This window comes from Camponotus vicinus, unplaced genomic scaffold (genome assembly GCF_025532165.1).
Source record: "Camponotus vicinus isolate PSW18456_S1 unplaced genomic scaffold, iyCamVici1.0 SCAF_14, whole genome shotgun sequence".
Lineage (NCBI taxonomy): Eukaryota > Metazoa > Arthropoda > Insecta > Hymenoptera > Formicidae > Camponotus > Camponotus vicinus.
The window spans coordinates 3093352-3116595 of record NW_028141950.1 but is presented as its reverse complement, the minus strand read 5'-3'; the positions used below and the strand labels follow the sequence as shown (position 1 = coordinate 3116595).

The 23244-nt window shown below is 38.5% G+C and overlaps 1 protein-coding gene across 1 annotated transcript in view; it reads right to left on the bottom strand.

The window, feature by feature from the left end:
• LOC145965838 (UPF0598 protein CG30010) overlaps nucleotides 1–23244 on the bottom strand; it is a 42328-nt gene that overhangs the window by 18014 nt on the left and 1070 nt on the right. Inside the window, exon 2 of the mRNA XM_083089570.1 lies at nucleotides 22230–22371. The gene's annotated coding sequence lies outside the window, so the exon portion shown is untranslated. The remainder of the gene's footprint in view (nucleotides 1–22229; nucleotides 22372–23244) is intronic.

The window sequence follows — 23244 nt, the reverse complement described above, 5'->3', positions numbered from 1 at the left end:
CAGACTACGCTGCAGGAAGCCCTCGTGTGTATGTAATTCAGGTGCGTCAGGTGCATCGGCGATGTCCTCCCACGATCGGCGACGACATTGTTGTGACGGTGATGAGTTTAAGTCTCCTTCTCTTGTCGTCACCTCGAGCGTCGAAAATGCTGTTTTCTCACAATACGCCGTTATGGAGAAGAGGACGAAGCCGAGGACTGGACCTGCATAAGCGGATTATCCCGGCCCGACGGAAAGCGATACACGCATCCACCCCCTCACGTAAACACTCCCTCACAAGTACAAAGACGATGCAGCTTCCGTGTCCGAGAGTATTGTCAGCCTGCTCTCGTTGAAAGCTGTCTTCTATTCTGATCTTTTTTTTGTCGATGAGACGGAAAGGCAGGTCTTCTCTTCAGTGAGTCAGCCCCCGTTCTTCATCGCGTAATAGCTATCTTGTCGAGATCTTCTTCTTCTTCTTCTTCTTGAGGAAGCCTGCTCCTTCTCCAGGAATGCGATGTATTTAGAAATGCCCCATTTTAGGTACATAATATCACACTTTCCCAGGCGACGCGAAAATTCTTTTCCTTCAGTGATGATTATCTTGATTTCATCTTATTGCAAGAAAATTAAATGAAATTTGTTATATAAGATATTTTAGAATGTATGGTCCAGGTATAATGATTAGAAAGATGTCGTAAAGACATCGGGAAAAAACCTTTTTTTAAGAGAGTTTGTAGTTCAACAAAAATCATTATTATTTTTACCGAGCCGCAATTTATATCATTGCTATTTTGCTTTATCATACTGCTTTCACTCAGAGCGAAATTAGGGAAAAATTTAATTTATTACTACTCATATTATGTTATATGCAAAAAAGCTGCTTTTATCAAAAGAAAATTTCGACAAAACTAAATTGCATATTTTGTAATTTCTAGTCTTTTCGACTTGCTTCTTTCTATATACTTTGCTATAAAAATTATATAGTTTAATAAAAATGCACTACCTCGCTCGTCCAACTCACAAAAGTTAATCTTTACAAGGGAATTTACAATAATTTACATAATTTTGTAATTCAGCTTTTTCGCGAACTGCTTCCAAACGAATCTCCGTCACCTTCGAAACTCTGATATCCTCAAACGTGGCTCCAAGATCTTTCGCCAGGATCGAGCGCGCACGCGATGCGCGCGACGCACGCGATGCGCGTTTACGGCAACGCTCGGCCGTTTGTCATGTAAATAATATCTGCAGCGATAGACAGCAGGAACGAAAAAGGGCCCAAGCAGGAGGAGAAGGAAGGGAGGAGGTATTCTAGAACGCCAAAGTAAAAAGGCAGGAACGGGCGAAAATAGAGAACGCGAGTAACAAAGAGCCTCGCGTAGCAAGAAGAGAAAGGGGAGATGGGAGCTCGAAGGGTGGCACCATTGTGCCCTTCCTGCATGTCTTTCCGTTTGTAATCTGGACACACGCACGCATGCACGCACGCATGTACGCGCGCACGCAAACGAAATCGCGCTGCAAAAATCATTGGCTCGTAAACGTAATCGGGCCAAGGGGTGAGTCGACTCACCCCTGCGATCGGATTGGCTAATTATGGGGGGTAAGTGGAGGGAGACACAGGGGGGTGACGTCACTGGGCGTGCTCGCGGCGCTATTGGCCGACACCGTCGAAGGGTGGCAGCTACCCCCTCGTCTCTATTTTTGCGACACCCGGTGTCTCTACGTCTCTTTCCGCTGCTCGTTGAGGGGTGCTCGCAAAGGGATGCACGATGAGAAGAGATGTCGGAGGGTGGAAAAGTCTCGCAGAGAGGAAGGAGGAATGCGAACGAGGCGAAAGGGCGGAACTACCCGCCTAGGCACGGTTAATCGATAGGGTCTGGTTTCGGAGGTAGGGGTGGCTTTCCATTGCGAGGAAGCTCAAATTCTTATCCGGGTTATGGATGCTTTTATTTTTAGAAATGAGAGAAAAAATAGTAGATACAAATATTCTATGAATTCATCCAAAAGGATTTTAGATTTCATTGGCTTTATTAATCCGAGATCGTTTAACTCTTATTAATTATAAAAAAAATCCTCTCAAATAATGTATCTATAATTCGCGACAGAATTCGACGAAATTTTATTTGCAACTTTATAATATATTAAGAAAAATATTTAATGTATCATAATAAAATATATCAAAATATACGTATGTGTTAGGATAAACGGCACGTAAAATTACAAACTGTCTCGAATTTTGTCACAAATTGTCATCTAAAGTGAACATCAGATTATGAAATCGTACAACATTAAAAATAGCCACTTGAGTAAAATAAAATAATCTTCCATTCAGAGAAATCCTTTTTCAATTCAATCTCTCGTTGTATTTAATACAATATCCTGTTTCAAATCTCTATTAAACTACAGTAAAGGAAGAACACATTCTAGAATTCTAGTATCCTTCGGCGAATATCGATCAGCCCGAGCTCGATGGCCCCGTCAGAGGGTCCGTCAATCTCTCAAGATACATGTGGAGGCTGGACCTAGCGAAAGTCGTCAAGGATAATTCAAGGAGGTCACGCACGCGCCAGATGGGCCGCGTGCACTCCCCGATTCTTGAACACGCGTGCACTTTTTCGAATATTTGCAGCTGGCAAGCGCGCGCGAGCGACGACGAGCACGTGGCTCCTTTAGCCGACTCCTGTCAAACTCCTTACTCGCCAGAACGTTGAAGACTTTAACCGTAACGTTAAGAAAAAAAAGAGCATTGGCATCAAAGAAACGGTCTTTTCACCAATCGACTAATTTGTAGATTATGATTTGAAAGTAATTAAATTAATTAGTCTTCATACAGCATGTTTAGAAAAAAAGTCGAGGTTCTAATGACAGATTCTTAAAATAATATAACTGTTAGTGAAAAGAAGAAATATTTTAAAAATAGATTATTATAATAATATAAATGAATGAGATATTTTTTGTATAAATTATTTTTGATTACATCAATATAAATAAATGTTGGATGTATTTTGTGGCAGTAATAACGATTACGAAAATACGCAACAATGCTAAAGATTAGAGTCGATTCCTGTCAATACAACTTTAACAAGTTCGTACCGTTATAACTAGAGCACCGTGGAAACGTTATACAAGGAACCGACGACGCGCGTGGTCGACGAGTAACTCGACTGCTGGATATCGAATTGCGATATCGATATCGAATTATACGCCGTCTTGAATTGATACTCGCATAGAGAATGAAGAAGAAAGAAGACAACATAACCGGTTCGGACGGTCGCCGACTTTCTAAGTCGATATCTGTTAAATAGACATGTTACAAGGTCTGATTAAATTAATTACTGATATTAAATTACAAACTTGCTTAATACAGCAGCCGTATAACTGTCTTTTTTCATAATTAACTAAATGACACACTTAATCCTTCTCTTGTAAAATACTTCTCTCAAGTATTAATAATCAAATTAATACAAAATTTGTTTGAATTACGTGAATAATTTCTTTTTATCGGACTATCACATGTTACAAGGAAATCTGGAGATTTTTAAGCAAGAATTGATACACAATCGCATGTAATTGTCGCGAAAAAATATAGAGATCAATTTTATAAATTACAGGTTGAGAGATCAAAATTCGTTAAAATTCCAGCGCGATCTCGGACGACAATCTTTCTCGAGAATTTTCAATCACAAAAACGAAACGTTCGCAGAATTAGAGTTCCTTTCTTTCTCGCTTGCTTGGAAAATTCTCGTCTTCTCGTCACGCCGATCGTGCGAAATCGGCCGTGCTGGGAACGCGAATTTCGCGACGGCAGGAAGCGCTGGCAAAAAGACGGGAGAGGAAAAAAAGGTCCAGAAACTACACCGTGGCCGGTCTCGATTACACGGTTACTTTGGCTTCGTCAATGGAGAGAACGCTGGAAGACGTGAGTGTCTTTCCCTCCTCTCTTTCTCTCGCTCGCCGTCGCGGTTCGACGCGAGCAAGAGAAACCGCACAAAGAGAACATCGCCGATCGCGTCTCAACGGCTTCCTCGCCACGTCCCTCCTCATCCCCTCGGCTTCCTCTCTCTTCAGCTTCTCCTTTTTTTTACTCGTCCTCCTCCGTTTCTCCCGTGTCTCTTCCTCCTGCCACCCCCTGCTCTCTGCCATGCAAATTTACTCGACCGTCCAGATCAATTCAGATCGATTCGAAATCTAAAATGAGTAATGGATCGGATTTGAAGACATGTTACTAGAATTCTGCTTCGATAGTTATTTCGCGAACTCCATTTTGCAATTATTGGTTTTCATGAATTTCTGTCTTAATGATTTATCGTTCTATACTTCTTACGCTTATTATTATTAATCGACTATACATATTTATATTTTTTGCTATTGCTAGATTCTAGTATTATAACTTGTCTATAATGTTAATTATGATTACAATTTCTACTTCCAATGCTATTTACTTGAATAAAAATTACGAAGTAATTTGAACAAGTAAATGCTTTTTTATTTTATTATTTAGAAATACTAATTAATATAAGGGAGATAGAGAGAAAGAAAGGATTCTCTTTATCTTTCTCTGATTAATTTCTTTAGTGTCTATTTCTTCTATCCTTACAATTAAAATATCGTTAATTTGGAATTAATATTTGATCGTAAATATATAGCACAAAAATATATTTTTTAATAATTATCCTACATGGCACTTGATATATTCAAGTGAATATTTTGATCGGCGACAAATTTGAGATGCAAAGAATGCATTTACGCACTCGAAAAGTCGCGAGGCCGGCGCGTCAAAATAAACATCTGCGCCCTCGATCTCTTTCGAGAAGCTCTCCAGGATTTTTCGAGGGTTTCCTCTACATAGAGGTCTTCGAGGGTCAACTTGTACAAATACGATCGAGACCGAGTCGGCACGAGACGACTTTCTATTTCCGGTTACGACACACGCTCGAGAAGACGCACGGATGATCGATCGATCCATCGATCCTCCGCTTGCTTATTCATGAAATGTACGTAACAGAGATTTAGGAGAACGGTTGTCAACGCAAAACGAAGTCAACGAAAGAAAATACTCAAAGTTAAAAAATCGGGTTATGAGGATCGCGGTGGAGACTTTTGCGAAGCCGACTGACAAGTCAGAGATTCATGATCGAGACCGACAGTTGAAATAACATGTGCTACTATAAAGGCGATAAAGCGTGATTAGGGTGCGCCCGCGTTAATTTCCTAATTCGCATTTTAATCAACGTCGGCTTTGTCGCCCGTCATTGTCTTTGCCGTACTTTTGTGTCGCGCGAATGGTGTGGCCTCCTTTGTGTCTCGTAATCAGCCCTTATGTGTTTTTCAATTACGTCCATATTAAAACGTTTAAATGGCAGCACCTTTTACCCTCTTACAGCGGAGGATAAAGATGAAAATTGACGTATAAAATAAAGAAAATACAATTATATATCCTTCGCATATCTCTTGTATATAAATAAATTCAAATAAGTCGTAATAAAATAAATGTCTCCCCTTTTTTACGTGTATTATTAATATCAGACTTATAAGTTTGTTAATTCGTTCATAAATAAAAAAATGTTTACGTTTAATTAAATTGAATTTGTATTATATGTAATTTTTAGAATTTAAATTAAGAGATTCGTAAATTAAAATTTTTTGATGAATATAAATTTAATTTTCTCGCAACTGTAAAATTAATATCTCACTTAAAAAAAATGGGCTCAAACTGTTGCACCGAACCCTTCATTTGACGATGTAAGGCTCAAAGGAGGTACGCGTAACGGAAAGAATTTACGTGGGCAATTGTACACCGGGTGTGCTTTACGAGCTCAACCAGAATCGTATCGTTGCTTCTCCCTTCCGCCCTATATACAAAACGTTAATATCCTGCGACGAGGAGTTAATGGACAGGCGAGCGTTACCTCGTATAGGCTGGATGATAGTCGACAGTAATATATAGTCGTTGTATAACAAGGTTACGAGCTACAACCCCCGCTGCAACCCTTTTCGCCTCTTAGAGAGCGCCAGCGCGAAACGTGACGAGGACAAATTGCGCATCCCTTTCGCTCTGACTCCCTCGCCCTCGCTTCGATTCTTTTTCTGAACGCATGATGGATGGTTCCACCAGGTGATGCACTCTCTCGTCGCGTTAAGTGCCACCCCCATGCATCTAGGAATGTCAGTGTACATTATTCCCTCTTTTATTTCCTAAAATTCTAAATTATCTATATAATACGTGTAGAATAGTATTTTAAAGATTGATGAAATTTTGTTCGACATTATAATCAATAACCATCGATTATTCCGTGATTATCTGCTAAATAAGCACTTATACTTTCGAATGGTTGAGATTTATTGTTAGAAAATCTTTCGCTCCATTTCCCTTTGTATAAAATTAAAGGATGAAGGTAAGCTCGATGGAAAAACGGGCGAGTTTTTGTGTGCGAGATGACTCGTGCCGACAGATTAATCGTCTCGCATTCGTCTCGCTGTATGGGCGGGTTCATGAAAAAGATCGGCGTCATCTTCTGCGCGTTCAAAAGCAGAGAATCGCGGGACTTTTCATGATTCGTGTTGATTTGAGATTAATAGTAAAATCTCTTCTTCTCATCAAAAAAAAAAGTTAATGTTTCATACTAATATTTCCTAAATATTTTCTAGAGTTTTTCCGATCGAAAGGGAATTTGATCCATAAACTGATTTTTATAAATAAATATTCTTAACAAATCTTCAAAAAAATTTAGTAAGTGTAGAATTATTTGACGCATTTATTTTATATTATATATTTTGTTTCTTACAACAAGATGTAAGACGCAACTTGCTCTAATTCAAATGAACTAGAATGCGAATTAAGTTCACAAAAGCCGTAAATGTATTCTAAAAATCCAGAACTGTTGCGAAATGGTTAGTTTTATTCTTCCTTATACAAACGATTGTGACTCCTAACAAAGTATGATGACCCAAATGGACACTTCTATAGCTTTTAAATTCTTGACTCCGGAATTCGTTAATTCTGGAGCACTTTTTCCCCACATTTATGGACCGACACGGAGGCTCAATCAGCGGGTAGTCCTCAAAACGAGGGCCCGCAGAAGGGTTGTTTTACCAAAAGAAAGGACCTTGCTGCCTCTCTTTTTCTCTTGCTATTTCTCATTGAATCAACGAAGTCTCGCAGCGTGACGTCAAAATAACCAAATGTCAACAGTGTGTCGGAGCGCGTCAACGGGGTGCTTGATCGAATTATAGAGGGAAGCAAGGCGAGGTGGCGCGGAAGGTGGATACAAGGTTGCCCTGCAAGCGAGGGCCCTACTGTCAATTAAATCCTACGGTGTTCAGAAAACTACGGCGCAGCTGTGCGTCTTTTGCCCCGAGAAAAAAAAAGCGGATTCGACGTAATGCCAGGTAAAGTAAGGGGGAGGAAAGTAAGCGACGGGCGGAGAAAGGGGGGGAAATCAGGAGGCGAGACTGACCACCGCCCATTCGCACGTGGACGCACCGGTAATTTTCGTTATCGTGGCAATTGCGAAAAGTGGACATCCAGTTTCACGATGGACATTGTCCGCCATGGGAGGTCAGGGTGCGAGTTTGCACCCTTTCGTCTTTTATGCGCTTTTCGTTTCGGCGCCTAATTTACATTCGCGTAAAGTTCGATTAGCCGGAAATATTCATTTACGATCTTAATAATATGTATAATAATATCGTAATTTGAAAGTAAGCAGAACGTTCATAGATCAAGTAATATGCATTATAAAAGCTACAAATTACAAGTTAATTAATACGTCAATATATTACGAGAAATTTAATAGAAAGCATAGCGCTGTTTGCTCGATAATTCTGCTGGATTAAAAATGATCCGCATTGATTAAAGAACCGGACGTGACGATCCGTTGTTGAGTATCTCTCCCGACCTTTGTCGAGGACAACAGACGTCGTCGGCACTCGCGTCAAAGCGCTTTATTTTACGCTCGCGACGCGCAAGCCCGCCCGGGTTGGTCCAAACAGTTCTCGTCGCCGTCAATAAAATTGTCGTTTTCGTCGATAATAAAAGTACGCGAGAGCGCGTATGGCGTTGCTGTTTATTTGGACGAAGCCCCGGAGCTTCTGCTCTGCTATTATAACCGACGCCGACGACGACCCGCCACGTCGCGAGTACCGGAACTGCGAGAAAGACCGGGCCTTTTCCGCGACATCGGCCACGTGTCCCGGGAATTTGGGCGACCTAGAATCGAACGCGATCGCGAAGCTATTCTTCGAGAGTCTGGTCTCGAGACCCTTTCGAGAGGATCCTTCTATTTTCGACGGTTGTAAATGTTACGAAAGCGACGGACGAGACGGACTGTATGAAACGTTACATTCTTACGCTGATATGAAATATTCTTAGTTTCGTCATCACTGTTAATTTATAATCATAATTTTAATAATATATAGATTTCCCTTCGCAAAATAAATATTATATTTCGGTGACTCAATTCAAGAAAAAGATTTTGACTCATGACTTCAGTTGGATGTATTATAGCCTTTTATATGCATCAGTGCTCAATAATGCATTCAATTGAATTATAATTAAAACTATCGTAATAATAAAAATGGGCTAAAAATAAATTTTAGTTATATCGATACTTTTGTATTTTAAGTTGAATAAAAATTGAAAGAAATAATTATTTGTTATCGATGTGAAAGCTGTAGATAAAAAGAATTTCTCAATTTTTTCTGATCGTCCTTGTACATAAATATGTATGTATAAAAATATAAATGCAACCTAACATTTATGCAGTATTATGTAAAAAGGCGCGAGGCTTCTCTCGACGAGACGCTCGTAAAATCGAAGCGGAGAACCGCGGCCGGTTTCGGCTCTAATGGAATATGATGTCAAGCCGAGGTCCCGCAGGCCTTACACGTGCTGGAAATCCTCCAGCGAGTGTTGTAAATCTCGTTGAGTTATTATCGCCATTTAAACGACTGTGAAATTAGCGTTCTTCACTCGCCCGCGGCCCGATGCGCCTCGTAACTGTCTTCTAGGTGCTAAATTTCGCGCGAGTCCGCTCTTCCTCGGGACCTTCTTCGGGCCCCCGAAGGGCCCCGAAATCCTCCTTGCGAATGAGGCGCCCTTTTTCGGACCCTGTTCTCTCAATTCTTTTACATTGTAAGCGACTCGGGGATACCGCGTTGCTCTGAAGTCGTAAATTAAAGATGGACGGTAAAATACAGCGCGTCTATGACGATTTTTTAATTAGTTGCAAGTTAAATGATAAATTTTAATGCGCGCACTTTGAATGTAATGTCATTTCTGAAAAAAAGCATCTGTCTTTGTATCTCTTATTTCGGTTAAAGGAGTGAATTCAAACGAAAGAAATTTAAGATAAGGAATTTTGAAATCTTAAGTGTCTTTAAATATTATTAATTTTTCTGTCTCATTGTCAGTTACAATATTATTTATAATAATTTGAATTTTTTACGCGTACTTTTTTATTTGATTAAAAATTGCGATTTCAAAAATTTCGAAACAATTATTGCGCTCTTTGCTTTGATAAAATCGACTTTGTGTATTTATTTCTCCATCACCGCAACATTTTCAAATATATCCTTACAAAGTTATTCCCTTACAAATACAGCCTCTTTCATCACGCATAAATATATAGGTCGCTCCAAAGTCCCACGCGGAGCGAAACGACGGGATTTATACACAATGTAGATCAAAGAGAGAGAAAGAGAGAAGGAGAGAAAAGGCGGCGAGAGAAAAAGAACGGCCAGTTGGCGTGACGGGAAGTCGCTTCGTCAATGGTCACCGTCTATCGGAGCCGACAATGCGCCAAGGATGGGGATGCGATGCTCTCTGTCGTCGTCGGCGACGCTTTCGAAGGTGTAAATGGCATAGAACTCCGTTAAAGGCGGACTGCTACCTGCCGGACGCACTTTCGATCTTCGCCACCTTCTTTTCTTCCCCCTCCCCCCTTTTCCCTCGAATTGAAACGTAACGTCGATGCATCCACCATTCAACTCGCGACGAACAACCGTCGTTGCACCTACGCATCTCGTACCTTGGCACCTTAGCTTTTCGGGAAACGCGTCTTTTTCCCTCATTTTTCCTTTCACGTTCGTTCTCGCGTCAACGAGCCCCTTTTCTCCGCGAATTCCGCTCTCGATCATCGCATCGAGATCGATATGCACCCTGGAATCCACGACGCTTTCGGAGCGGAACGGTCTCCTTCTTTTCGACACAGAGAAAAAAGAGGAGAAGTCGTGAGAAACTACTGGGTAGTAAATTTAATTTAATTTGCTCCATTCTAGCGATGTGATATAAATCTCGATAAAATAATAAGTAAGAAATACAATTTAGAAATTATTAAGGAAACTTGCACTATGATAATTATGAGTTTCTTTAAATCATCCTTTACTGTTTTGCGAAAGAAAACAAAATTATCCATTCGCTAAAAATGTATAAATTAATTTGATCATGTCAATTTTTTAATCGTCATTTAGTGTAACTTTTATCAAATTCATTTATAATCCTCATTATTATTTATTTATCATTATAATTTATTTATCCTCATTTCAAACTTATATTACTATTATTTTTAGTCCTTATATTATATTATTTTTAGTACTTATATTACTATTATTATTAGTCCTCATTTCAAACTTATATTACTATTATTTTCAGAATCAAATCGATAAGAGTCTTTCAAATATAAAACAATTAATTCACGTATGAAATTTGTCAAGACGATAAATTCATGATAAATTCAATTTGCATAAAAGAAGGGACGTAATTCGACGTTATCCTCTCTATTCTTACGAGAGAAATACAATGAACTCCTCCTTCGCTCCTTTTTTACTCCCTTATTTCGACGCACTCGCGTAAAATTGCGATTCGGCGCGATCGAGCGCGAACGTTTTCGTGTCCGAGGCGCGTGACGGAAGCGCGGGTCCGAATCGAAACCGGCTGCGGGGGCCTTCGTCAAAATCTAGAGGGCAGGTAGCTAACGAGGAGCCCCTCTTCCCGCTTTCTCTCTCTTTACTCTGACCGCTCGGATCTCCAGAAATGCGCAAGCGAGATACCCGTTAGAGATCCCCGCCAACGGAGGAGCTGACAGTCGGACAATGCGTCCACCCGGTATCCTCTTATGCGTGCGAATTATACGGATCAGAGGCGGCGAATGCCTATCGATCACTAGTTGCCCCGCCGCCACATATCAATATCGATACATCCTCATCACGCTACCTACTCGATATGCTCGAGTGCCCGTCCGAGAGACGTGGACGTATACGTCACGTACATAATTGATATCCTCATTCTTCGCCCAGAAGAGGATCTAGGAATGCTTTAAGACGCGGAAAACGCTATCGTTTTCTATGATTTGGACAGTGACGAATTTATTTCCGGTTCTTCTCTCGCAAGCTTCACGTGATGCCAAATGTCATCATATCGTAAATATTTTATATTCTCTTGAGAGAGAGAAAGAGAGATGCTTTCTTCTCAGATTCTGCTTCGTAAATAAAATTTACATAAATTGTAAATGATATCAGAAATACATTTTTGACTCTGATTTCAATGATCAAAAACACAAATATGAAAAATCTCTCCATTACATTAAATAAAAAATTTGATTATCGAGTTTCTCTTCGAGATATAATTTAACGCATCGCGATTAATGTATTCGCTGTATTCAATTATTTTTCTAAATAAAATCCAATCAGATTCAATTACATCATAGAAAAATACATATTAGATTATCCATTGAATTTTATGAGTCAGAGAATAACAAGTTCAATTATACAATTTATCAATATAATGGATTAAAAATCCAAGCTCCGAGCCTCTCTTCGTAATACCGGTTCAATCGAAACCCCCGCAGGGTACGAGCCTCCAATACATTGTATCGCAAAGTTAATCGACAATTACGCACAGAGATGCGTGGGTACCTTCGTGCCGAGAGCGTCCCGTGAAGATGAACGAAACGAACGGCGACCGGGGCGGATCCTGTCGGCAAACAGGGATAGCGTTACAAATTCCCTGAAAGGGATCCCGGTATTCGAATTGAATGGCTCGTAACGTCGGAGTGGAGAAAAAAAGGAGAATGGCATCGAATCTCGGAGCCGGGGAGCGTCGTCATGCGCCGAGAGCGGAATCAGCGGATTAAGGCGAGATGAATGCGGCGCGGAATCCCGGGCGCCTTGGCCAGGACCAAGAGACGCGCACCCCCACGTCCTGCTCCTCCACCTCGAAGGCTCAAACATGCACGTTTGAATGGCGGGCGATCGAGAGAAAGCTAATCCGCTCCTCATAGAGCGCGTTTAAAAACAGTTTTTTGCGCGCCTCGTGTGTGTGCACGAGATTTCGATCGACAAGGAGGAACAGGAGGGGTTTTTATGAAATCGAAGCCGATGGATAATATTTTTGCGATACGTATCGACAGTTTGATCGAAAAAGAATTTTTATATTTATAAGGGCGAAGTTTATTATCGCTGTGATATACGAGATAAAAAAATTTTAATAGATAATTAATAATATTAATCACACACACATATGTATAAGTAACCGAAAAATGTATCCTTAATTTAATAAAATGCGCAAAATTAAATGCATGTTAGAAAGGGCAGTGAAATGTATCCTTGGGAAATGGACAGGGATCCAATTCACCCTTTCGCACAAGTTGTCCGATAAATGTCAAAACGTCAGTGATCCAAAATGGGGCACTTAAGCGGATTCCCGAAGGATACCTCGTCCTCGGCTTATTTACCCGTTCCGCACAATAATGCGAAGGCGCGAAAACGCCGGGAAAATCGGCAGATTATGCGTATATCTGGGAAAGGCAAACACAACCGATGATCCGTAGCGACTAATATAATGGTCGGCAAAACAAGCTCTCTTTCGAGCGATTTCTAAACAAAATCTCTTTAATAGCTTCTCTTTAATAACTTGTTTGTCAACTTAACTCTTTTCTTTCACCCGTTACAAATCCGTTATTTGTACTTTATTCATCGATATTTTTGTATTTTCTATTTCTACTTTTTTTCCCTACTGTCACACTTTCTCTTGTACTTTTATTTTTTTCCCATATCTCAAGGACCCTCTCTCGACAGTCCTTTGTGTTTTTATAGTATTTTTGGAAAGCCCTGCATGACAGCGAGAAGACTCATGTTTTATAGCGCGAGAAATTGGCAAGAACTATTACGGTCGTTACCTTTGTTATGCCTCGCTTTTCCTTTTCTTTTTCCCCTCTGCCGGAAGAACGCATCTTTCGAGAGTGAGTCCTTGAGAATGAAAAGAGAGACGTATCCATTGCACCTCGAAAACGATAACATCGCCGATCTAGAGACGGTCGTCTCTTTTGCGCAAAAGCTTTTAGTTCTTTCGGTTCTTTTGAAGAACGTACCCCGATCTATTTCTGCGACATCGATACACGAGATCGGCGCTAAGATCGACAGCGACGTATTCTCGAAATGTTTTTAATTTTCTTTCATTTATTAGGTTTTTTTTACCACTCTATTTTTTTTGTTTACTTATATAATTTTTTTATATTTCAAAAATGCACTTTGTTATAAGATTTCTTGTATATTTTGCTATTTAGAATTATTATTAAAGATTAAATTAATTTCAAGATATTGACATTTATAGGAAAATCTAATTAATATTCTTTAGTAATCATCACATTATTTCATTTGTACCGAGATTTCATAACAGAACAATGCATTTCGAGATGTCTTATTCAGCTTTTCTGCATCTAAAGAAAATATGTGAAAAATGACCGCACGTCTCGGTGACATCTGGCCGTTTGCGCGAAATTCGCGTGCAAAAATTACGGAGCGACAGGTTCGCAGGGCGATTTTTTTCCTCGACGATTGTACTGGGCGATAAGTGGTAATTGATTTTACGCCGCTTGATTTACGACCCCCGGGGCCAGCGACACTAAACTCTGCTTTTGGGGTAAAAAGCAGGCGAATCTAACCCCATCGCCTTTCTTTCTTTCTCTCCCCTCCTCGACCGACATGTGTTACCCGTTCGTCGCGTCATCCCGATGGGGTAATACGCGAATTTCCATCTTTATCGGAAAAAAACTGCGACGGGTTCTGTTTTACAAAGTCGTCGGCACGATACGTCACGAATCGCATTATTTCTTTTCGATTTTACAGATAAATGTGCTCGATAAGTACGAAAAATATTATAATGAAAAAGTAAGAATTATAATAACAAAATCATTTTCTTAAATTACCTATTATTTGTATGCAATTTATATTAGAACTTATCTTCTTGCACTTTTTTAACTCCAAAATAAAAAAAGAGAAGAGACTTTCCGTTATTTTTTACCAATATTAAATATGATTAATCTATTTATCTATTAAGAAAAGAGAAGAGAAACTTTACACGTTTATATCCTTTCAGAGAGAAAAAGATATATCATTATAATTTATTATAAAATTAAAACAATAAAATAAAAATCGCGTACCTATTTTTACTCGTCTTTCTGTCATTGTAACATGTCAACACCGAGGAAGGGCTAACGCACGCTGAACGAAAGGAGAAAGCCCGCTGACATTAAGTCACAATCCGTTCACCGGGACACCGGGGGGCGCGAGTCGGCAAAGGGCGTCAGAGCGAGTCAACGTCGAATAAATCAAAATAAAAGGGAGGCACACACAACGTAAAGAGAGCCCCATACTGGGCGACGTCCCGGAAAAAGAGTACCGGGGGGAGACCCCAGGGCACACACATCTCGAAAGAGTTACCTGCCGGAAGACTTCGCCTATTAACGACTCCTTCATCCCGGTGCATTACGCGCGCGTCGAGAAATCTGTCTATGGTGCAGAAGCATCGACCGGTGAAATTTTTATTAATGTGCGCGAGCATCGATAATCCTCCTCTCTTTTTTTCTCAGCCTTTTCTTTACAGCTATTAAATCTTTTATTCTTAACTGGAGATAATGATAAAATTGTGTGCTTTATGCGCGTTATATTAACTTATCCGAAAAGCTTTCAAGAGAGATATTGATGATCGAGCTAACAAAAATTATCTCTGCACCGGCGAGATACAATATAATTTTATTAATAAACATTATATGTATATTAATGTTATATAAATTATTTTTATTATATAATAAGTATATAAATCACATAGAATAATTATATCGGGAATTATGAGAAAAATATTTATATTAATCTTTTCTGTGTGTGTTCTCCCTCTTCTAAAAATTTAAATTTATTTATTTTCATGAAACGATAAACTAGTGTGAATAGTAAAAGAATAAATTTTATGTTTTAAAAATAATTCTAATTGTATAATAATTAATACGTTTAAAATTGATATGTTTTTCTAAAAATAAGACAATATTTATGATTAACTTCAAAAATTAATTCTAGAAATTATATTAAATTATCTATAAAACTAAAAATTTCTTAATATAATAGTCTGTAAATTAGTTTTTATAAAATTTTGATCGAAAAACAAATTAAATTTAATATTCATAAATTTTATTAAATTTTACAGAAAACGTTTGTGCCATTCAATTTTCTCTTTGATATATCTTTAATTAGAGATAACTTTAATTTCTCGTTCAACGCGGGATAATTAAAGCGTTAATAATTTCGATAACGCAAACGATGAGGTCCTGGATCGATACATTAATTCCGGAAATTTCATATGAAAGTTCTTTCGATCGTGTTCGAGCTCGAGTTTAAAGTAGGCGTCCCCCTTGAACATCGGTTAGGAAGGGGCGAAATTCCGCGGGACAACGCTTTTATCGCGACGAGGAATCTAATTACGCCGGACGCAGGCGCCGCGACGTATCTCGGCGGCCATTGCGACGTCGTCATGGTTACCAGGATGGAGATGAGGAGGAGACGTCGCCGCCGAGGTTGGCGATCGATACGACGCTCGTCGTCGTCGCGAAATTATTTTTAGCCTCGGCAAATTGCGATTAGCATAATCGGCATTAGGCGCGATTTTATACGAAAATATCCCATTGGTCAAACTGCCAAAAAGTAGTAAAGGAAAGAAAATGGAAGACTCATCTTTCTTATAATCATAAAAAATAAGTATTAAAATAATACAATTTTTCATATGGATTCGGTAATTTTTTTCTTTTTTTGCAAAAAGAGAAGACATCCAGTTAAAGCGTCAATGATTTCGAGCAAACGCGATGAGGCCCGGGGCCGACAAAAGGGCATCCATAGAGATTCCGCTTTTCCCATTTTATAATCCGCGAGCGGAAGGGGTTCGCGACCCGGTGCATTGTGCGACATAATTTACTGTCTGCAAACAGATCGGGGCGCCGATGTAAAACATGCGCAAACACGCGTCCCCGGGATTTAATGCCGGCGCCGGCCTGGTCGGATTCTCGGTGTCGTTTTTCGATTGAAACGTTCCCGGACGCGAGCATTATATCGGGATTTGTTCGGGGTGGCCCGAGAAAAGCGACTCGAGTTCAATTGAGTCGTATACCCTCGCATCGGGACTTGTCTGCCCTCCGAAGACGGTGCGAATCGACCCGAATTTCTCTCATCGTCACGTTCACTTTGTTGCGAAGTGTCAATATCACATTTTCTTCTCCAACAACAGGCAGCACGAAGGCAAATAAAAAGGATTATACCCGAGAGAAGTATGAATATACGTCTGGTAAGATAATTTTTGAAGCCATACAGAAATAAAATAATATACTTTTGTGTATTTAATATTTTTAATATTAATATTTTAAAGCAAAATTTAATTCTAATATTTTTAACCCTATAAAATTTACAATATCATTAAATATAATCGTATCTTTTATAGTTCTTAGTTATATTTTTATTATAATTTTATGTTTTCGAGAATAAAACCAATCTGTATTTCATATAATAATAATCAAGAAAAATAATAACTTATTAAAAGAATAATTACATATGTAAAAATCTTTATAAATCATTATAATCTCTTCCTAATTTTTAAATTTCTATTTTTAATATATTTCGATTTTAATTTTAATTTAAATTTGTTCTTTATTTTTTATTTTATTTTATTTTATATTTATTTTTTTATTTTATTTCCACTGCATTATAGATTGTAAATTGCATTGACTGCAGAGATTATTTCATTTACGTCACAATAAGTATATCGGAGCTTTTTTCGGACAAATTTCGCTAACGCGAGGCTGCGATTTACCCTCGTCCTCAGTCAGAGAGACTTCAGACTCTCGTCCCGTATCCAAGGGGATATGAATATTTGCAGGCACGTGTCCCTCCCGTCATGGTAGTGCCAGGGGGTGGTCAGGGATGGGCCGACCTTTGAGCTACTCCGTATTTGGTGTTCTAAGCTCCCGGTAATTGCCAGCATCACAGGGGATCACGATCACAAATACCGATCGTGCGCAGAATCGACGCGACTACGTTTAATTACACGTCACGTACGTGCGAGCGTCTCTATTATAGTATAAATACATACGGATTGTCCACCTCCCTCCCCTTTGGCACCGGATGTTCTTTCAGCTCCAGATACTGGAGATCAGACCGAGAGAAACGTAGTGATTCTAATGAATGTCGACACATGCATAGTCACGACATCACTAAATACTATTGTAAGAGTATTGAAGAATTTTTACGAGAGATATAAAAATCTAAATTATCAATATTGTTATATTACTGATATTTAATTATATTTTCATTCACTCGATTTTACGCATTTTTATTAAATAAACTCTCAGAATATCGCGCATTAATGATGTTAACGTCAATTATAAATAATAAGAATTACCGTTAGCGTGAAATATATTTCGCTCACATTATTAATCTTTGTTTTTATATAATCGTCTCGCTTGGCTCTTAATACGGGGGTGGCAAAACACGAGCGGATGGCACGTAATTATGGCGTATCGAACGTCTCTCTCCGCCAGATGCGGCGAGTTCCAAACGAGCGCATCGCACAAAAACGCGAGCGATAGCCTCGGTAGCGATTGAACCGATTCGGCCGTCAATCAAAGTCGAAAGTCGAAAAGCCGACGCGGGTTGCTCTCTCGATGACAGACGGATGGACAGACGAACGGTTCAGGTAAATCGACGTATCGCGTTACGAGGGTCACCCCGGATCGATCGACGACTGACGAAAAGTCGGCAAGGTACTCGTAAATAGAATACATTTCCTTTTCCCTCGTCGTGTTCAAATTTACGTTCGTGATTTGTGCACGTCTTTTGTTCGCTCTTTCGAGAGACAGGATCATTTCGAGATCGCGCGGTTTCTGAAATTTAAAAGACAGAGGGAAAATAAAATCTATTTGAAAAATAGGTCGATCCCATGTTTTAAAAATAAAAATATTCTCTGCATCATTCTCTTTATAATTTTCTTTCCAATTTGAAATCGAATTTTGTACATGTTTAAATTATTTTTAATAATTACCAGACTCTCAAGATTAAATAATAAAATACATATATTAAATATTTATATTATTACTATTAATAAATAATAAAATTAAATAATAAAATACATATATTAAATATTTATATTATTATTATTAATAAATATTAAATATTTATATTATTATTATTAATAAATATGTATTGATAAATATTATTTAAATACATATATTAATACATTTTCCATCATTTGTTTTAAACTTTGTTAATTTTTTAGGAGTTTAGAAATTAAGAAAGTCATATTTCTGACCGCAATATTTTTGCAAGATGTTAATTTTTTTGTAAACCTCCCATTTTTTCACGTCAGTTATATCGTGCTTAAGGCGCGTTACTTCAGCAACGGTATTCGCAGAGGCGAGTTTCGTAAAACGCGCGGGGACGAGCGTCGATTGTCTCTGCGGTTTTTCGCCGGCCGCAAAATAAGGCACCGGCCGCGGTATTCCGACCACATCCCGCCGATTTTATTCCGCCTGCATTGCACGCGGAGCCATAAAACGTGATCGCCGCCGTAAGCGACGTTTTGCGACGTAATGCGATGCGAAAATCGCTCGGGCATCATGGGAGAAAATTATTCTTCTCATCTTTTATCTTCCAGCTTCCCTCTCGCACACGCATGTAAGAGAGGAGTCTCGAAATATAGCAGCGGAATTATAAATGCAAAGTTTAAAATTTAATCTAATCTGTAAGAGAATTTAAGGAATACATACGTCGCGCAAGATCAAGAACTGATTCAAGATTGGAGCATGAAAGCGAAAATGATGGACGTTGAGAAGGCAAACGAGAGGATCCGACGCGATTTGCATATCGCTCCGTCACGACCCTTTTTATTCTAGCGCCGCACGACGAAAGGAACATCTGCATCAGAAAGAGAACGCCGCGCAAAGTGGATTACGGTAATGGATCACTCGCGATTGATCGGATTAGATTACGACGGCGATCTGTCGCGGCGATACCGTAATCGGTGAACGGGCTCAGTCGGTGCGAAACGACATACGTTACGCGATACGATTCCCGGCCATTGATTTTCTGATTCCGCAATTATCCCGACAGATACGCGATTTTAATTCTTCGTAGGGCGAGAGCAAAGAAATTTGATAAGAAATTATATTTCTCAATTTTTTGTAATATTATTAGAAATTATATCTCTCAATTTTTTATAATATTATTAAAATAACACTCAAATATTCCTCTTGAACGTACATCAATTGATCCTAGAATCGCACAATGATCTTTAACTTTTCTTTTTAAGGCATTTTAACATTTAATTTAATTTGAGAGAGAGAAAGAGGCATAAATTCTTTAATAAATATTTTAATGAATAAAGTCGATTTTCTTTTTGTTAATAAAGATTTTATTTTAAGATCTTGCAACTTTTTAAATATTCAATTTACAAATAGTTTGACAAATTAAATGTTTAATTAATATTTTGATAAGATGAGATGTTCTTAAATTTAATAATAAATTAAGTAGCTCTTTGAAAAGTTTAATTTAAAAAAAGTTTCTTACATATAAATATTTGTAAAAAAAAAAATAAAAATAAAAATATATGGAATAAGATCGTAGATATTTTGCTCGCGAATTTAGCTTTATTTTATGGTTTTGGAGAAATGCTAGAGGATATATCGTATGCCAAAAGGTGCCCCGCACCTTGCGAAGGGCGGCGCAGCATTGTACGAGTCTCTAATTGGCGCTAATTTCGCGGACCTGCACTCTCTCTCTTTTCGTCTATATAACGCAAACAGAAACACGGGATACGCTCCATCACTCGGACAATATTGACCCTATAGCGGGTGAAATGACAGGAACGCGGGGATCACAATGGCTGCGCGCCGCCCCCGCCTGTGCACGGCCTGCCAAAGCGTCCCATTCATTCCGTGCTCTCGTGGAAGCACTGACAGCCGGTCATTAGGTGAATACGAGAACGAATACGACGCGTGCACATTTAATATGCGCGAGTGTGCTTCAGCGATCAAATGTAACAGCGATTTCCGGCGTAAACCGTGGATTTCGCAAGAAATATGATTTATAATTCGCGAGTGACATAGTTGCACGTGATGCAAAATGTTGAAAATATATTTCTTCAAGAGTTAGAATTATAAAATTATTTTGTGTAAAAAATTATACATATATTTTGTATTATTTTATAGAGGAAAGAGGATTCGATTTCAAGTTAATCGAAAAATTTCTAAAATATAAGTACGCGATTATAAATTTCCTCGATAGTGATACCATCGTTCGCGATATCCCGACGATTTTTTTCTCGCATCGAGAGATCGCGACTCGAGGATCTCGCGAAGGATCGACCTAACGGAGCACTCGGCCCTTTAATCCCGGGGTCAGAGCAGGAAATTAAAAATTGAATAGCCAGAAACGTCCCTCCAATGCACCGTCTCGTACCTCGATATTGCGTGATATTCTCGTCGTGCATACACGCACGCACGCATGTGCCATTGTCCCGTGACATTGATTTGACGTAATTGGCACCAGGAAGGAGCCGAGCGGGGCAGCAATGATTGGGATAAGCCGGAATAAGCCGGGATAAGCCGTGCGTGGATTTTCCAGGAGGGGCGCGAGAATTTCGACGTATTTTTTTTTCCTACGCGCCACCGTTACATCACGGGATCATTTCGTTCTTTCCCCCATTCCTCCCTGCCCTCATCTCCGACGAATCATTTAATTCTCGATACACACAGTGCGTCAAACAGTAAATTAATGTGCAATTTAAAAAATTGTGCCGAGGATGATTTTTTTAGACGTATTGAATTTTAACAATGGATTCGGAAAATCGATTTATAAACAAGTTTTCTATTTTCTGCACTCTATCAAAAATTTTTAATTTAGTTCCCTAATATAATATAAGATGATAAACGTAAAAAAAATAATTCGATCTAAAAAATCTTTTAAATGTCATAAAAATATCGTTTAAAACTATTTTTATAACAAGCTGCAATTTCTCATTAAATTATTAAATTTGACCGAAAAAAATACAAATTAAATTCATCTGTTTTTCACATGTATTAAAGATACATTTATGATAGAAATATTCACGTGATTTTTTAATTTAATTTCTTTCGATAAAATAAAATGGGCACGCTCGATATTTCTCAACGCGATTTTTTCAATGTAAATTCCTTTCTCTTTCGAGCACGTTGACACAAAGATTGAATGAACTTTTATTTTCACGATTTCTTCCCTATTTGCATTTCATCGTTCAAAGGGATGTTGGGCAAACCTGCCCGAACTCCGGAGAATGCCCATTCGTCACGAGTTTGAAACGCACGGACTTCGCTTTGTGCGTCGCATATATACGCATATGCACGTACACGCATATGCACGTACGTATGTTAAGGATAACGAGTGGTTTTCGCTGTAATGCGAACGTCAAACACTCAAACACATACCCCAGGCTCAAGCTTGTGAGAGCGAACACCTGAGTATGCGAGAGCGAGAGCTCGCCTAAGCTTCATCGAGGTCGCGCTTTAGCTGGGGTATCGCTGTCTAATCGCAAATGCATTTCTTATCACGTATCTCACTTTGCGTATTATGTATCGAAAATAATTTAACTCTCTTAAGAACTTCAATTTTTATGTAATCAAAATTAACAAATTTTTATAAATTTATATTTTAAATTAAAATAATGAAAATTCATATTTTTGCACATTTTTACTTTAATATAAAAATTATATAAGAATATAACACATATTAATTATTTATTATTAATTATATCCAATTTTCAATCATATATCAAAAGAAATTGTTATATTCTTATCGCATTAAGTCATATCGCGTCATAGAAAATTAAATCAATTGAAGTTCTTATTAATTTAAAATCAATGAAATGCTTGTGCGACTTCAATTTTATTAATAAAATCGTTGTCACTCACTGCGTAATCACGATGCTCCAGACGATATCTCAGGACCAATTAGCAAGGACGCGATGTACGTTGTCCTTTTATGTCGTCAGAGGGGCGCACATGATTTCACGGATCTTCGTCGTGGCGAAGGGCGTCGGTATAGATTGCGCATCTGCGGCACACAAAGGAAGAGCGTAAAATTTAAATAAATGTCCGCCGGCGGGCCACGCCGGATACGGCAAATTAAGTGACATGCTAATCACGTCTGGCGATACGTGCGCGAATGAATAATCGGTTATTCTCTCTCTTTCTCCTCCCCCCACCGAAAAAGAAACCTGTTTACGCGCCCTGCACCTTGCGCGATTGTAAACGGTATTAATTTCACACACGCGGATAAAAATAATATTCTATTATTATATATAAATTTGATTTTTATATATCGCGAATTATTTGTAATTCATTTAAATTTAGAAATAATCTTAAACCATCCCAGGAAGAGAAAGAAAGAGAAATATTTGTGGAAAGATTAAACATTTAAAAAGTATAATTATTTAATTATTTAATAATATAGTTAAAATTATTATTTATAAGAATACGATAATAATAATTAATATGAATTAATATAAATTAATACACATATTCTCTTTTACTTGAATAATATTATTAAAACTAATAATAACAATAATATTATTCATTTTACGTTTACTCTTGTTTATTCGGACAAAAATTTATAAATTAAAAAAAAACTTCATATTTTATATATATGATGATTTCAAAGTTAAAGTCCTCGCAGATCGAAAAAACCATCTGTAACGACTATGTCAGAAAAGAGCAAACGCAATTACATGTCACGCACTCGGCGCGCAATCGCATGGAAAGCTCTCGGCGAATTCAAAGTGACCGAATTCTTTCCCCACGTTGACACGTCCGTAAATGTATCACCTGGTCGTGTTCGACAACAAAAAGGGTTGAGCAGTCGATCGGAAAGAAATCGTCATTACTGCGAACGCTCGCCCCTCGATCGAGCGGGCGCGAGTTCATTGAG